This window comes from Crinia signifera, chromosome 7 (genome assembly GCF_055691185.1).
Source record: "Crinia signifera chromosome 7, ASM5569118v1, whole genome shotgun sequence".
Classification (NCBI taxonomy): Eukaryota; Metazoa; Chordata; class Amphibia; order Anura; family Myobatrachidae; genus Crinia; species Crinia signifera.
Window position 1 is genome coordinate 117,396,831 of NC_139223.1, and position 17,333 is coordinate 117,414,163.

General features: G+C 44.6%; 1 long non-coding RNA gene across 2 annotated transcripts; it reads left to right on the plus strand.

Annotated features, from left to right (window-relative positions):
• Positions 1 to 200: 200 nt before the first annotated feature.
• On the plus strand, positions 201 to 16,388 carry LOC146019528 (uncharacterized). Of its 2 annotated transcripts, XR_014450581.1 has the most exons (4): positions 201 to 303; positions 1,677 to 1,819; positions 15,245 to 15,313; positions 15,597 to 16,388. It is a non-coding gene; the product is annotated as an uncharacterized LOC146019528 (long non-coding RNA). The 2 variants fall into 2 exon arrangements; XR_014450582.1 differs by lacking the exons at positions 201 to 303; positions 1,677 to 1,819 and adding an exon at positions 12,140 to 12,309.
• Positions 16,389 to 17,333: the final 945 nt, after the last annotated feature.

Sequence of the window (17,333 nt, forward strand, 5' to 3'; positions counted from 1 at the left end):
CATCTGTCCTGGCCAGCAGCCTCCTGCTGCAGCCACACAGTGCAATTCGTGCTGGGGGAGAGGCAGAGAAAGCGAGAGCAGGCTGGCAGGACCCGACAGCAGCTGTCAAGTCCACATGGTGCTGTGAGACTAGGAGCTGCAACGGCCGGGAGAGGAGAGCCTGTAAGCAGCTGTGGCCGGCGCTGGAGCACAAGGAGTTACACAGCGGTGTCTAGCTCTGGGAGAACAGGAGCAGAAGTCAGCACACTGCAGGGGACTGTGAGAGCCCAAAGTCACGGAACGGCAGGCCCGGCGATGATACTAGTAAGAACTAGACCTGTCTCCTCTCTCCACACTCTCCTCTCCGCCCACCTCACCCCATCATCCCCTCTCGCCCCCCATCACGTCAGCCCCTGTTGCCCCTTCACCTCGCCCTCATAACCTCACTGTCTCCCTTCCATGTCACCTTAACCCCTCCTGCTCCCCCATAACCTCACCTCACCCCCTTGTCCCCTCACCTCGCCACCCACCACCTCACCCCCCATCACCTAAACTCCTCTTGCCTCTTCACCTCACCCCCCTCTCTCTCATTTTATATATATATATATATATATATATATATATATATATATATATATATATATATAGTAGAGGGGGGGGGGAGGCTACCTATTGTGCCAGTCCCGGGCCCCACAATTTATGATGGCAGCCCTGTAGGCAGCTATGATTTAGATATGGGGTAGCCAACCCTAGTCCTCGAGAGCTACCAACAGTGCATGTTTTGCAGGTCTCCTCACATAATCACAAGTGAGCTAATTAGCTCCATCTGTGTATCTTTTAAAATGTGTCAGTGATTAATGAGTGCAGCTGTGCAGCAGCTAGGTTGTCTGGAAAATGTGAACTGTTGGTAGCTCTCGAGGGCTAGGGTTGGCTACCACTGATTTAGATCAAGCATGTCCAACCTGCGACCCTCCAGCTGTTGTGAAACTACACATCCCAGCATGCCTTTCCATAGCTTTAGCATTCCCTATTAGCAAAACTATGGCAAGGCATGCTGGGATGATTGACAACAGCTGGAGGGCCGCAGGATGGACATAAATGATTTAGATGTTTGATGTAGCTGTCAAATAGCCTAGTTATAGTGTATGTCACACTTGACACCTCTTTGTACATCTCCCCCAAAGCTCTCTTTTCTTCAGAAAAAAAACCTTAGTACCCATTCATCTTTATTTCTGAAATCTTGTCCTTCATTACACAATGTTGTATTTGTATGTTTGAGCAGAAAGTACTTGCATTCATGTTCATACCCCATTCTCAGTATTTGCTTTGCAAGTTGCAAAAATTGAGGGATAAAGCAAATTAATAAAACAAGGTCTTTCTGAGTTAAAGGTCATCTTTCCTTTGTTTCCTAGATTAAACATGCTCTTTCAAGTGATTGTATCTTTATACCGCTTGTTTTTTTGTATTCATGTTTTTTACATCTCTTTAAAGGCAAATGTCAACTTGCAACTTTTAAGAGAACAATGTATTGATTCAGGACTACTTGTGTCAGACAATCCGTTTATCTTCTGTACATTTAAGATGGTTTTAAGCACATGTACAGAACATAAAGTTGTTCAGATGCTTGAAACACTTGACCTTTCACAATCAACGCTTTTGAGAACTTTTGATATTATTGTATTTTTTTCATTCTCCAGCATTTATGACGGAGCTTCCCAAAGGCTAACTGTTGTCTGAAGCCGTGTCACAGTTGTGCTCGCTGCAAAACATTTGTGTTGAATCCTGTAGAATAAAGATTAGTTCGTCCTTCACTGTTGGCTTTGTTCCGCTGCCTGGTCAGGTAAAGTTGCAGGTCTAATATTTAACTGTCACTGTGACTCCATTTCTAGATAAGCTTTTAGCTTTCTTCTTTGTGACACATTATTTGTAGTCCATGGATAACGGCTTTGCTGGGCCACTCTGCATTTTGGATGTTACTTGAAAGGATGATCAAATAATCTGTATCAATCAGCTTTGGAGTCCATAAGTAAAAACACACATTTTATTGATAGATAGATAGATAGATAGATAGATAGATAGACAGACAGACAGACAGACAGACAGACAGACAGACAGATAGATAGATAACAGAAGACACCAACCCCCCCACAAAAATGGAGAAAAGGTTCAGTTGCTGAGAGGCACTTAGAAGGGGGTTTAAGTTCAGTGTGTGGGGTGGTGGGCTAAGGTTTAGGCGGTTGGGTGTGTGAGTTTAGGTTACGCACAAGCTGGGTCAGGCTGCTAGAAAGAAGGGAAAGGCTGGGGGGGGGGGGGGCAGGGGGAACGTAAGTATAATTGCAGTACACTCCCTCCATTTGGATGCATATTAGATTTCTATGGGACATTTTCTTGTGGACAGAGACTTATTCTAACAGCCTCATACAGATAAAATATTCATGTCCAGGAGAAAGAAGGAAAATAGGGGGGTTGTTAGTGCATTAAACCCATGTTTATCGTGTATTACATTTCATACATTTATAAATGACATCAGGCTTATTACTGCCTTTACAGTTATTCTATTTTGCTGCTACTTTGTGCCAGTCCAGGTTTTCTTAACACTAAACCAGATAAAGAACAGCAGACAAGCCTCCCGCATAATTCTCCATAAATGCATTATTATCAGTATATTAATACAAATTATAGATTGCAGGCATATATGGAGATAATGGGAGAGAGTGCAGGCATGTGTACAGAGAATAAGAGGGCACATACAGTATGGAGGGAATGAGAGAGCATGTTAGCATGTATAAAGAGAATGACAGAAACACTAAGAATATGCAGAGAATAGGAGGGAGACTGTGGGAATGGAGCGAATGCTAGAGTGCAGGTGTGTTGAACGAAGAGAATAAAATAAACAGTGTAGACATGTATGAAGGGAATGAGAGAGAGTGTAGGCATGTATGGAGATAAGGAGAGAGAGAGAATACGACTCAGTCATGTTCATATTCTTAATACGACCGACATTGGTCCTATTTTTACTAAAGTACAAATAGTAAATAGGGCAGATTTACTAATCTGACATATTTACTGATTCATATTTGGCCAATGGCATAGGCGGGCGTATTCCGCCGTATTCATATTTGTATGAATATACGGTCGCTAAATACAAATATGAGTTGGCAGCCTGCACGGATCAGTCAGATCCATGCAGGCTGTAGTGTGAAAAAAATTACCAAATAAATAAATAATTTTAAAAAATGGCATGGGGTCAAAGAGCCAGTCCTGGTTTAAAGAATTCATGAAACAATTGACATAGAGGTTCAAGGCTTAAGGTCCTGGTTCGCAAAATATGGGGGGGGGGGGGGGGGTGGAATGAGTAGGGGTCCCCCGTAATGCCTGCAGTTACCCATTGTTTGCAGCCAGTTCCATCAGCCAGGTGCCCACCGCCCTGGGGCACCTGGTACAGCTCCGGGCTGCCTGTCAGGGGACAATGCTTTGGCTGGGGGAACTTGTATCAAAAGTTTCCTCCACCTGTGGCATTACCCTGCTGGCTGGTTGGGCCCAGAGCTGGTTCACAAAATACAGGGAACCCCTATTCATTTTGTATCCCATAATAATATTTGTGGTTTGGGGCCCTTATAAAAGCCCCAAACCATTAAACTTATTTGGTGAAGAGTGCTGAACTGGCGAGAGTTGGAGTTTGGAGGAAACTTTTTAAGGAATATTTTTGTAAGATTTACAGTAGGAGGTTTAAGCAATCTTTATTTCTTTTCTTTCTATAACCTTTCCTTTTATACAGTTTGTCTATTGTTTATATTATGTCTATATATTTTTTTAATGTGTATGTAATTGTGTGTAATTGTGTGTATGTAACAGTTCTCATATGATAAAAATGTTTCACTTGTATTAACAATTGCCATGAGCAGATTTTAAGCAGTCATACTGAACAGCATCAGTGAGGTACAAAGGACCTTATTCAGGTCTTTCGGACCCCTTCATTAGCAAGTGGTCTGATGTTTTGCGTCTGCACATGTGCAGGGTCATTTCCGTGCATGTGCAGACACAGGCTGCATGCGCTCACGGCGAACAAACTGTTCACTGGGTGTACGCACCCACCCTTGCGGGCAGAGGGTGGTGGCGTGGGGCGGCGTGTGGCCCGTTAGCAAATATAAACACTGGTGTTCTCATGGTAATGAGTTGATGACGGGGTGGCCCATTAGTATATACAGTAGGAACACTGGGCATTCTCATGCTGATGGGACAATGACATGGGTGCAGGCTTCTGACTTAACAGGATGTCAACTGTCCGCCTACTTTCCACAGAGTGCACACGCACATCTAAGGGTGGCGACCATCAAATGATGAAACGTGCACGCCGTGCTCAGGGCCGGATTAACAATGGACCTGATGGAGCTGTAGCTCCAGGCCCACTCACCAAATAGGCCCATTTTGTAGATGAGGGCTGGGGCTTTCCAACGAGCAATTTCCCCATAGGATAACATGGGACCCGCTAATTCTGACCCCCATCCAGTTCCAACGGGGAGTCCGGCATCACAAAAGCTCGGTGTTGATCTAAATCAAACCCAAATCGCTGGGCCTTCAATATGTTACCAGGCTGGTCCATATGGGTTCATTGTTTCCAGAGATATTGCCGGTAAACCGATTTCTTTCATTTCTGCAATGTCATTTCATGGCTGTTCATGTTGTTTGTGGGCAGAATTCTCTGGAACCAAACAGCCAAGATTCACGGGACGAAAATCATCCGAAGCCCACTCAAAAGTTCTTCAATATGATACTGGTCCCATGTAAATGTATCAGTTGGTTCCGAAGCTATAGCTTATGAAGCATATTGTGAATTTTTGCTCAATTCGTTTGGTATAGTGTCTATTTTGGCTCAATCCATGTGGCAAAATGTGAAGTTTGCCTTAATCTGTGTGTCATAAATGAAATGGGTCTTGTCCTTCATGAGCTATCTTGCACCAATCAACTCACTCCGGCACACAGGAGGAAGTAGCTGGCACTTTGGGCTCGATTCAGACCTGATCACAGGGCTGTGGACAGGGCCAGTGCAAGGTTTTGTGGCGCCCTAGGCAAAACTTCTACCAGCTGCGCCCCCTCCCTTCACGGGCCCCTTCACTGATACAACCCCCCGACCCCCTCCTACATGGCTCTCCCCGGTGTGAGACGATACATGGGGTAGGAGAATGGCCAGTATTCCAAGGTAAAGGTAATACTTACTGCCCTAGATTGCCTGCCTGAACATGGGCACCCCATTGAGGCTTGGGCATGGGTGTACCATTTTCACCATCCTGTCACCGGGCCTACGGGAAGGCACTCGTCCCCGTTACTTCCGTCATCTCCATAGTGCATTTGACAGGATTGACGCTGCGGCTGGTACTGGATGGACGGGTGGGATGCAGGGCATGCGGATGGGATTAAGAACGCTGCTGCAGCTAAGGGACGGATGGGAGGGATGAAAACTGCGATGTTGCTGCTAAGGGGCAGGTAGGTGAACAGATGCAGATTGCTGCAGTCCAGTGTTCCTTTGCTCTCTCTCCTAGCCTGGCCGCCCGCTGCCTCCCCCTCTCCCTCCCCCTCTCCCTCCCTTTGCCCCCACCGCTGGAAACCACGGATATGTTTTTGGGCATTGGTTGAAATGTGGATGCCACCAAAATCAATATAATTAAATGTTGGGCAGAATTAAGGGGCGCCCTCCAGTGGCAAGTACCCTAGGTAGCTGCCTAAAGCTGCCTAGTGGTAGCTCCGGCCCTTTCTGTGAATCTTCAGAGCCCAGCGATCAGGTAAATACCACCCGTCACTGTGCACAGCTGTGAATGCAGATGTACACACAGAGCGAACCTTTCATCACCTACCATGGAATGGTTTCCCCACTGTACGCAGCATCATGTAAGTCTAGACTTACTCGGTGCTGCAATGGACATGGGGAGACGGAAGTCATTTCTCGCCCTCCCACCTCACATCCGGACCCGCCTGTGTTTTTAGGCGGCACTGTTCAACTTGCAAACAGCCAGCGGTGACTAATCATCGCTAACCTCCTTTGGAAGTGGACCCGGTCCATGCACACAGCATACTGTGTAAGACGTCATTCAATAATGAGCAGGACTGCAAATTTGAGGCCATGTGATTTGGTCTGAATCGGGCCCTTTATGTCAACTTAAAGCAGGTGCTTCTGTTTTTCCGGCACCACTGTGCTGCAATAGTAGACAACAATTTCTTTAAAGTGTCAGAGTTTCAGGCCCATCATGAGGAGGCAGAAAAAGGATGGGCCACACAAGAGGCAATTCCTAGGGTGTCACACACCTCCATGCAAGCTTCATCACAGAGTGCAACACAGAATGAATTTGCTGTTGAATATCTATTTTTTTTGTGAGAAACAATCTACATAATAGCTACAGATGGAGGCACACTCGTCCATTGTGCAGCATGCTCAGACACAGCAGGTCCAACCTGTGCAGCAGGTCCGACCTCTGGTCCTATGCATACAGGACTGCGCATAAGACCCTATGGGATATCAAAAACATTAGATTTGGGCTAATTTCACCTGTTTTCTCGGCCTGATCACCCAGAATCGGGTGAAATCGGCCCAAATCGGACCAGTGTTTCGGGCCTTAAGGCTGCTTTTGTAATTTCAATAATAGTTTTCAAATCCTTTACTCACCTGGCAGATTTGAACATAGATCAATTTGACCTTTTTCCAATATCAATACTTTTTTTGTAAAGAAAACCCTAATCACATTAATTATACATAATGTTTTCACTTGCTACTGCAATTGCAATTATGACTTAAAATATATTTACATAATATTTCACACTCGTACCAATCTGGTAAAATTGTGAGTAAAGTCCCTGAATGTCTCTGCAGTCTTTTTTTTTTTTTTATCAACATACAGTATAGTTACGTTTTCTATTGGTCATTTCCAATCACTTTGCTGCCATCTAGTGGAGAGTTGATGAATTAAAATGCATTTATTCCCAGATATTTCTTGAATGAAATTGCAATCTGTACAGTATGAGCAAAATTGTGAATTTCTTTTCTTTTTATGAATTGTGTCTTGGGGTGGAATGAGCAATTTTGCAGAGAGCAATCTTTCGGTAATGCAATGTTCCAGTTGAAGTTTTGATTCACCATTTTTCAATTTATTAGTAAATTCATGTTATAAAATAATGGAACAGGAAAGATGACAGTCAGTTCATTCTGCAGTGTGTTTGGAGGAGGACTGTGAAAACAATGCCAAATACTATTGACAAAACATGCAACATTCCACAGGCAGTGAGACAAGGTAAATAATTACAGTACTGAAAATGTGCTTTTCATTGTATTAGTTAAATGTGAAATCTATGTTTTGCCTCCTTTAAAGATACGAAGATAAGAAAAATGGGTGAGTGCTGCTCCTTGATTTAAAAGGACCAGTGTATCTGTCTCTACAGGCATACAAGGAACAGTAAGATGTACTTCACTAAGGGGGATATTCTGGCCCACATGCAATGTTGCGAAATTCACAGCATTGCATGTGGATGTAACGCCACCTGCACGGCCGCCTGCCCCCTCGCACACCACATTCCCCTGCAGGCATGCAGATGGATGTTTTTCATAAACATCTATTCGCAGCCTTGGGTGCGGGGCCAAATTGTTTGATGGTCGCCGACCATCGAATGATTTGGAAGGTGCACGCAGAACTAAGACACTCTCTGGTGCCTTAACTTTGCATGAGGGCAGGCAGCTGACATCCGGTGACAGCCTCCAGCACCACATTCACGGTGCCATTTGCATGGGAATGCCCAGCGATTCCATGAGGGCACCCATGAAACGCTGGGCGTTTCCATGGGCGCAGCCCATCGCCGACACCCCACGCCCCACACCTGCAATGGTAGGTGTAAAATCTGCACATGCACAGAAATGCACATACGCAGATGGAAAACATTGCTTCGCCGTGCGATAGCGTGTGGGAGCAAATTAATCAGAATAACCCCTTAGGTGTGTTCTTTGTACGGTGCTTATATGTTAGTTGGGTGCCCACTATAGTTAGTACGCTCATACCCCCACTATCCATGTCGGCATGGAGTTGATGTTATATAGTGTGGCGAGCGCAGCGAGGCACTGAGCCCGAAGCGTGGCGAGGGTAGCCAGCCCTGCGAGGGGACCCGGAAAACTAAGCAAATAAGCTTAGTGGGCGCCCAACTAACATATAAGTACCCTTTGTACACCTAGGGAAAAACCACTAACTTTTAGGTCTATGTATGAAGGAAGAAATGGTGGTACATTTTTATTCTAGGCGTGCCCTTATTCAGATCTCATCGCAGTACAAATTTGTTCTCAAAATGGTCAAAACCATGTGCACTACAGATGGGGCAGATGTAACATATGCAGAGAGAGTTCGGTTTGTGTGAGTTATTTTATGTCTGTGCAGGGTAAATACTTTATATTTGCAGTGCAATTTAGATTTCAGTTTCAACACAATCCACCACACTTTAACAGCATAAAGATCTGTGTATCCACACAGACATGTTGGAGCGGTTACACTCATGGTTACAGCGGACAAGACAGCAAGGCCAGGTCACGCCCCAATGTGTTTCGTACCATGTACTTCGTCAGAGGGCTCAGAGCCCTCTGACGAAGTACGTGGTACGAAACGTGTTGGGGCGGTGGGCCTGGCGTTGCTGTCTTGTCCGCTGTAACCGCTCCAACATCTCTGTGTGGTACGCAGAACTTTATACTGTTAAAGTGCGGTGGTTTAACCGCCCACTCTGGTACGTTACCTCATACTTGGTTTATCCTTGGATGCTTTTTAATAAAAAAATCTTTTTTTACCATTGATACTGCACTATGGAGCTCTCTTATTTCTCCTTCTAGACTTAATTACCTGTGGAATTTAGGTGCTGAGAGCTGCTGGGTGGATTTAACCCAAAGTGCACTGATAAGAATTTGAACGAGACAATCAATCTCTGTGATTTACTGGACTTATATTGCTGGTATCAAGGTTGTTTGCGCACTTACTTCTCCATATATACATGTGTTTTCGACATCTTACAACTGTGAACAAAGCATTATTATATTGATCCAATGGATTATCTGAATTATTATTAAATTTGTGTTTTTAACAAAAATTGTTGTCTTATTGGGGAGCGCCCTCTGAATACTCTTCTGCATATATATATATATATATATATATATGTGTGTGTGTGTATGTATACATGTATGTATGTATATGGGGGGTGGGCAAAAAAGTTGTGCCTGGGGGCGGCCTGGCCCCTAAATCTGCCCCTGCCTCTACGTCAAGTTCAGTTTCTCATCCTATAGCTTCACTTTATCACTCATATCATGTGCTATAAAGCTCTCTGTAACTGGTATTTGAATTGTAAGACTAGTAAGGGGCATTTCTGGTTTGAAAAGGGTCATGGCTCTTGATACTGTAGCATTTCATATGCTTATTATATTGTTTTTGGTAATGGATGGCAATTAGATCTGTAAAAATCACAGCTGCAGATATGTTCTCATGGATCTCTATTCTATTCTATTCTATGGATATCAGCTAACATTTACAGCAGCGATTTTTCATCTAGTGATGTGCTAGCTGCTGCTGCTGCTGCTGCTGCTGCTGCTGCTGCTGACAGTGGGTAAAACAGTACTGGTAAACGCAGCTCTTGAAATCAATAGTATCTGACAATTACCTGGAACACAGAGAGTATTGTCTGCTGTTAAGCAGCGATTTGTGTCCCCTTTTCTGTGCATGTCAAACTTGAAAATCACCAGTAAAATGCTCAGTATTTAGCGTAGCAATTTTCAGCTGTAGAAAATCACTGTGGAAAAAAAATCACCTAGAATCATTCTTGTAAATAAACTCCGATTTTTTACTGTGAAAACCCATGCCTGAAAATTGGAAGCGTCATATCTTGTCTATCTATCTATCTATCTGTCTATCTATCTATCTATCTATCTATCTATCTATCTATCTATCTATCTATCTATCTATCTATCTATCTATCTATCTATCCTCAGTACAGTATGGAGATATATACAGTATCTAAATACTGTATCTACTGTATATGTGTGTGTATACTGAATGTGATTTTGTATAACAAGAATAATTCAGCAACATAAGATCTCGTCCACAGATGCTGCTACAACCCCAGGCATCCTTTTGCAATCCAAGACTCATTCTGGACCACATCTGCTTATCTGTTAGCACCACCCAAACGCAAGTCACAAGTTGACCTCATCAACTTAAAACTGCAATGAGCTTCCCGACACCTGTCTGTTTTATACTTTGAAATGATTATACTATGGCGTGCTTCCTTGTGTTCTCATTTAAGGTCCATACACATTGGGGGATTTTGCCCAGAATGTAGGGACAGCGATGATCGTTGTCATCACTGTGGGGAAAGCTGCTCAGTGCATTCACACTGAGAGGCTTACCAGCGCTGTGAGCGGGGTGGGGCGCGCGCGCGTGGGGGGGGGGGGGGTTGGGCGAACTGCTTTCCATAGTGCAGTACTAAGGAAAACTATCCACAAAGCCACTCATCTGCTGGTTGCTGTCGACAATGATGATGCGGGAGCGCAGCAGCAGCGCTCCCCACTCATCGCTGCCCTGTACACACTGGCCGATCAGGTGAGAAACTGAGTGGCTTTCACATGAAAGTCACCTAGTGTGTATGGGCTTTAGAAATAAATATATCTATTTATATATATATATATATATATATATATATATATTAAAGTTATGCTGCTTATTAAAAACATCTATAACACACATCACACCTGGACAATGGGGTAGAGATGTTATGTGTCGCTGTGAGGGAGAAGAAGTATCAGCACACATTATGGCATAGCACCCCTGCCATTATCGGCACATTATCTGTGAGATGGCGCACTGATGTGCTGGGCAATGTATGATCGGTCAGTGGCACTGACCGCTCCAACAACTGCACTGTAGTGACTGCTGAGTTTGCACAACACCAGGCAGCATAGACGTGATGTACCAAGCAACTGCTGTACATCCCGCCACACATCGCAATTCTACTAATCGCACATGTACTAATATGAGCGATTATATCGCAAAGGGCAGCTCTTGCGATAAGAGCTGCTTTTTGCGAAGCAGCTGGCGGGGGTGAGCGGGTCCTGCTCAGATGGCTGCAGGGGCTGCCAGGCCCAGGCCACTGGTCTGAGCGGCACAGCAGGCAGCTGCCTGGACACAGGTGAGGGGGGGGTGGGGGAGGCGCAGATTGGTGTGGGTGGAGGGGGACGGTGGGGCAGGGGGGGATGTTGGCGTAACACCCTGTGGCAAAGCCCCGATGGTGGTGCTTTAATGTATATGAAAATGTGGTAAAAACCCTGATAACTTGGCACATTTATTGGTACTTATATGTTAGTTGGGTGCCCACTAAAGTTTGTATGCTCAAACCCCCACTATCCATGTTGGTATGGAGCTGATTTTATATAGTGTGGCGAGCGCACCGAGCCCGAAGCATGGCGAGCGTAGCGAGGGGACGCGTAAAACTAAGCAAATAGCTTAGTGGGTGCCCAACTAACATATAAGTACCCATTTATTGAATTGGTCGGACAAGCTAATGACCTAGAGTTCTATTTCACATGGGATGATGCTATGGGCAGATTATGTTCTAGAAGGTGCTAAATAAATAAGAAGTAGATTATGTTTGGTTGTCCCATCACATGTGAAATAGAACTCCTATCTTGGTAAATTTCCCCCTATGAGGTCAGTCCAATCAGTGGTGAGTTGGGTCCTGTGAGTCGTGCTCACTATGATCTTGCACTGTGAATTGCATTTGTAATCCAATTCCAAACTCGCATTGAGTTGGCAGAGGAAATTTGCATTACTTTGAAATTTGTAAAAAAATAGTTGTATTTGTATCCAGAAATACACTTATTTTTGACATTTACTATCCCGAAAATACGGCAATTTGTAGTCGTATTGATGTGCTATCAATACGAATACGAATTGCCGTATTTTCCATATAGTAAATGTCAAAAATAAGTGTATTTCTGGATACAAATACACCTATTTTTTACAAATTTCCTTAGTAAATTTCCCCCTTTATCTCTGTCCATGTTATCTCTCTCCAAGGCTTAGTACTGTACATAGACTACAAAGTTTTTGTAACTTCCCTTTTAAAATAAATAACTCCAGTTGGTTGTATTCAATATCTTATGCCTTTTATGTCACAAAGTGATTTCACAGTTACCATTCCGGACCTTGATACTAGTTCAGCGAGCCGGGAAAAGGTTAGGAGCAGACTGTAAATCACCTCCTCGCCACCCTTGACATTTCAAGAACTATGTAAATTCCATCTGACCAGATAGACAGTCCTGTGAAAGTGAGTAATGCAAGATCCAGCATTTGGCAACTCATGAAATGTACTGTGACAGGTGTAATAAAGATATACAGCAGTGGGAGCTGGCAGAGTGCGCGCTGCTTCTTTGAAAATGTATAAAAATATTGCCTGCTCTTCTGGCATTTAAATACTTTCTGCTGTCCCTTAAATAGTGGTACTGTATGTATTGTCTCCTGACTGTCCTCATATATCTGGAGATGTGGAACTGACGAAGAGTGAGATCTACTGGAAGCCAGTTTGCATAGAGTAAAATATGGGAAACCAGACTGCAATACACATTCCCACTTGCACCTGGAGAGGCAACTTTTAGTAGAGAAGAGGTAGACTCAGAGTTACCTACCCTCCTGGATCCTGCAGAAGAGTCCAGTTTGAAGATTTTATCTACTGCTGCTCTTCAACATAAATGAAATGCTGTAGTCACTCTGACTGGGCACAGCAGTCACTAATGTCGACTGTTTAATGCAAACCCCTCTTAGTCCCCCTGCAGCAGAGAACACTGTAACCAGTAGCGCACGCAGGGGGGGTTTCTGAGTACCCAGAAACCCCCATAGGAGTCTAAGGGCCCTAGTCTGAAAGCTGAGGGTCCCCTCTTTCCATGGGTACAATAATTTTAAAAATCGGCCCTTGGTAACTGTAGATATCTGACTTCAAAGCAGTGGTCCCCATCCAAGCCTGTTAATTGCTCTTCCCAGTCAGATATTTCAGGTTCTGTCTGATTAAGAGCTTTTCTGAGGGTATATTCCAAAAGCTGGGATTCTCCCCCTTTGATGGACACTAGTAGCTTGTCTCTACTGTTCCCAAAACCAGAGATATCAGCCTTCCAGCAACTGATTACTGCTCCAGCTCCACACACCTGGTTGGCAGATTGCTCTGCCTCCTGAACTCTGATCCCCGAGTCACCAATATCATTTGGTAGGTGGGATTCTCTAGTTTTTAATTCCTGGAAACTGGAGATATCTGCAGTCAAGCAAGCTGTCCTCCCACCAGAAAATTATGAATAATAAGCCCACTCCACTATACACCCCTCCTCTGCATATTAAACATCCTCTACCACCCTGGAAGTTATGTATCAGGGCCCCTTCATTCAGCCCAATGCCCCCTTCTCCCACCTCATCTCCCACCATCTGTGCAGTAAAGGTGTAATTAGTGGAAATTACTGATCCAGGCCCTACATGCTGAGCGGTTGATATAATACACCCTACCACCTGGGGGACATCAAAGCTTCCCCCACCCCTACCGCTGGAGGATCGGTAAGTGCCCCAATACATTGCTAAGGGATCTACACTGCTGTTGACGCCCCTGTATATATATGTATGTATATATATATATATATATATATATATATATATATATATATATATATATGTGTGTGTGTGTGTGTGTGTGTATATATTATTATATTATTATTATTATTATTATTATTATTTATATACATTTGGTCTATCTATAATACTTTAACTGACCCGGCATATACTGGGTCACCTAAGTGTCCATCTCCGTGCTTTGCTCCGCCCCTCTGGAAACCCCCTTTTGCTTTTGCCACTGGTAACAGCAGTCTTCTTATCTCAGTATCTGCTTATGATCTAAGACAGTGGTCGCCAACCCTTCGCTGGCGAGCTACTGGTAGCTCGCCTGAGCGAAACGGGTGGCTCAACCACTGCTCCCTGCCCGGGTCGCCCGCCCGCTGTTGCCGCCGGCTTATGCTGCTATACTAGCCGGCGACTTGCGTCACTACAGCCGGCGCTGCTCTCCCGCAGTAGTCCTTGCTCCGGGTATCAGAGGAGACAGGCGCTAGGAGTCATATTTGACCTCTAGGGTGAGATTTAATAGGATGAGAGATTCAGAAAGTGAGAGATTTGGGAAGAAATCTCCAGTTTTTTTTAAAGCGGCAATCATTTACACTGCAAAACCAGTTTGATTTTGCAGTGTAAATAATTGCCGCTTTAAAAAAAATGGAGATTTCTTCCCAAATCTCTTACATTTTGAATCTCTCATCCTATTAAATCTCACCCCTAGGTTGACATTCTATGGGCTGAGAAAAAAGCGCATATATTTTTCGCACTCCACATCGCAGCACTTTCTGAATTCACATTTTTTAGTCATAATTTGCATATTTAATGAGATGCGCATTAGAGGATAAAAAGTGCAATGTAGTGCGATTTGCGGCGAAATTATGTCACTAAAAAGTGTGATTTCTTCCGCCGGTCATGTGCGCATTTTAGACCAACCGGAGTGCGATTTACAAGACTGTCTCCACATGACAAATAACCCCCTAACCTATTGGCCCACCTAGGTCCTCTCCATTATGCATCACACCCCCTATATAAAGGAGCATTGGCGCCATTTCACTCTTTGATAGGAAGTAAGGAGCATGGAGAGGAGCAGTGGCAGTGTGAGAAGAGGAAGAGGTGTTAGTGGCAGAGGGGCCAGTGGCAGAGGGAGCAGTGGCAGTGTGACCAGAGGAAGAGGGGCCAGTGGCAGAGGAAGCAGTGGCAGCAGCCAGGCAAGAGGAGCCAGTGGGAGAGGCAGCAGAGGACTGGTGAGGTCGACCTCCATTACAGGGAGTGGCAGCAGTGTGGCAGCCACCATGGCCACTGCAAGGGCAGCCCCAGACCAGGCCCTGGCGGACCAGGCCCAGCAGGAGGAGGTGTATGTGGGCCAAAAACATTGGTGTACTGGTGGTTTAGCAGTCACGCCTACATACCACAGATTTGCCAACAGTTGTAATGTGTCAAGCAGTGTTTTAATTTTTTTGCCTGACTACAGGTGCAAAACATCAATGTAAAAATATGAATAGTAAATAATATAGCCCTAAACCAAAGGTAAATTTGTCCATTATAGTAATTTATGTGATGATTTTGCACAAAAGCATCTCCATTGCTCGGTACATAAAGTCTGCCGATCTTTCCTTTCACAGTTTGTCCGTCCCGAAGTGATCAAGCATCCAAGAGAAGAAGCTCCCATGGTGCCGCATCTGTGGAAGCAGGTAAATGTTCAAACCACAGGCCATTACACATACAGTACACATCAAATAATAAATCACATTACAGTCATCTCCAGCTGCTACATTGCAACGGACATAAATGTAATGTCTCCTAGCCATGTCAATGAAGATTATTGTCAATGTTTCATGCAGGATCGGGGTCCATTTGTAAGTACATAGTACCCCTAGGTATGGGCGTCTACCATCTCTGACCCTTTCCAAAACAGTACTGACGACAGAAAGGACAATATATGCATCTGAACTTACCCCTTCTCTGTATCCACAGGTACTGTACAACTAGGACAACAATCCACAGAATCCTCTGATATGCCGGAGGATGACCTAGAGATAATTCTGGAACCAGTGGACTTGTTTGCGGCTGAGGAGGAAATAAACACATCATCACAGAGTGATCTGCCACCAAGTGGGGTGACTCCAAACCCACCCCCACCCAGAAATACTCCCCCTACAGCTGCTTCTGCTGCCCAAGTAGCTACCTCCTTGGTACATTTCAAGGACAAACAACTAGAATGTATGGCCTCCCAAAGTCTGGAAATGGGCAACATTGAGGGGTACATGCGTGACACCTTTCTACAGTTGAGAACATTGTCTAGGAGTGTACGGGTTGGTGTAGGCACTCAGGTGCGTATGGCAAATAGCATAGACACCCGTCTGGCTGAACTTAGTTCTGCTGCAAGGGAGCAGAATATCCATATTGGCAGCCTTGCACAAAGTATTCATTCAATTAGTCAATCGTGTACTGCGCAGACCAATGCGTTGATCGCTATGCAGGCACAAATCCATCAAATGGAGGTGTCAGGTGTCATAGGTGCAACTACATCACCAACTTCCCCACCCCGTCGGAATATTAGGACCTGGGGTGGCGTGTGCGCAGGGTCAAGAGGTGGTAGTGCACGGCCTGATGGAGGAAGAAAATAATTACTGTCCTTTAAATAAATTGATAATGCATGTACTATGCTTGCATTTTTGTGACATTATTAAAAATTTATGTTGTTTGCGACTGCCAAATGCATGTTATGTATGACATAATATACTGTAGTAAAAATGTCACAACGCATACCATTTTGTCTGTGTGTTATTCTTCAAACATTTGTGGTGTGATCTGTTCCATAATGTAATAATATATGGTCAAGGTATTGGTGGAAGATGCTGTTGTCTCAAATCTGGCCCGTCCGAGGTTGTGGAACTACATATTTCAGCAAGCTGTGGCAGTCATGTTTTGAGCTGTCATGCTTATAGTGTGTCAGGGCATGCTGGGACATGTAGTTCCACAACAACAGGTGAGCCATAGTTGATTGCACAAAAATCACATACATGTTGTGAATATACTTACAAGGTTTTTTACAGCAAGGGATAGGTCTGCACCACCAACTGTACCCTTGGACTGTGTCTATTGGGCTAAATGTGGGGGCAAAAAGATGTTAGTGATAAATGTAATGTAGGTGAGTTCACTTCCAGCAAAGGTACATGTAGGAATAGAGGGCACATGTGCTTACCAGAAACGTAGTGCCTGATGATGTCTGTACGCACCAGATTCCCCCTCTGCGTACCCCTCACTACCTGAGGTGTGGTAGGTTGGGCTTCCTGCACGACTCTTGCATGATCCTCCTCCACATAGGCTGGTTGGTATAGGGCTATGTTGTGTAATATGCAGCAAGCCTGGACGATCATCACTACTTTTGCAGGGTGGTAAAGCAGCAAACCAGATGACCGGTCCAAACACCGGAATCTACTTTTCAACACTCCAAACGTACGCTCCACCACATTGCGGGTTGCAATATGGGCTTCATTATACTGGTGCTGTGCAGGGCCATCGGGGGTGCGCAAAGGTGTCATGAGCCAGGAAAGACACCCATATCCTGAGTCACCTAAACCAAAGAAAGGAAGTTATTGCCTTATATGGTAAGGTATGTGCAGTGGCCAAATAGTATTTACTTGGTCAAGAGTAGTAGGCTGGTGAAAAGTGAAACACACACATTTCAGCAGGTACAAAGACAAATAG